This window comes from Lithobates pipiens, unplaced genomic scaffold (genome assembly GCF_037356315.1).
Source record: "Lithobates pipiens isolate NorthernLeopardFrog02 unplaced genomic scaffold, aLitPip1_a1.2 Scaffold_19, whole genome shotgun sequence".
Taxonomy (NCBI): Eukaryota; Metazoa; Chordata; class Amphibia; order Anura; family Ranidae; genus Lithobates; species Lithobates pipiens.
This window is the reverse complement of record NW_027507764.1, coordinates 518,039,730-518,040,949: the sequence shown is the minus strand read 5'-3', so window position 1 is coordinate 518,040,949 and position 1,220 is coordinate 518,039,730.

The window sequence follows — 1,220 nt, the reverse complement described above, 5'->3', positions numbered from 1 at the left end:
AGAGGGGGAGGGAGGGTGCGGTGGGGGTAGGGGAGCCCCTTGTACGTGGATTAACCATCCCGCCAAAGAAAGACGGGATGGGCGATCGCACCTCTGAGCAGAATTCCACCCTAGGGCCAAGGGATAACTGGAACGAGGACATTCCAGATAAAAGGTCCCGGACCAGTTGGTCAAATTTACATCTAATGGGGGGACGGGGAGGGGGGCCGGATGGGAGGGTAAAGGGGGAGTGGGAGGTGGGCAGAAGGAGGGGGGGGAGGGTTAAATCTGTTGACAAGAAACCATTGCTACTACTAAAAAAGGATAGAAAAAATGTTAAATACGTATAATGCCAGAAATCAAAATAGCAACATATAATGTCAGAGGAATGAATTCTCCAAAAAAAAGGTACAATATACTAAGGGAGCTGGAGGGTTATTCAGTAGACATCGTGTTTTTACAAGAAACGCATTTGGCTCTAGACTTAAGTATTAGATTAAACACACAGAATTTTCCAACGTGGTATTATGCAGACACCCCAACTAGGGGCTCTAGGGGAGTGGCAATTGGGATCTCTAAAAAAGTCAATTGGAAAGTAAAAGAAATAAAAACGGATCCACAGGGGAGGTTCCTATTCGTAAAAGGACTAATAGAAAGAGTTAGATACACATTGGTAAATATATACTGTCCCAATAAAGGCCCAAAGAAATATTTTAACAAAATGCTGAACATTCTAGAAACATGCAAACAGGGCCATATAATCTTGGGAGGGGATCTAAATTTCGCCATGGATCCCTATATAGATAGCACTTCACTGGGTATGGTACACGAAATCAAACAACATAGAACCCTGAAAAAGAAGATGCTGCAGCATCAATTAATGGACACCTGGCGAATACTCAATTTAAGGAAAAAGGATTATACATACTATTCCATAGTACACGACATGTATGTTAGATTGGACTATATATTTGTAGACCACGAACTACTAGAAAATATATTGGAAGTTAAAATAGGATCTATAACCCTCTCGGATCACGCACCCGTAATAATAAAATTAAAAGATCTAGGAAGAGAATATAGTAAAGGGTTATGGAGACTAAACGAGTCCCTTCTGGAAAATGTGGAAACAGAAAACACTATTAAATATGAAATTGAACAATATTTTTTAGCCAATGACTCAGAGGAGATCCCAAGGGCTACACTCTGGGAGGCCCACAAAGCCCTAATTAGGGGGAAAT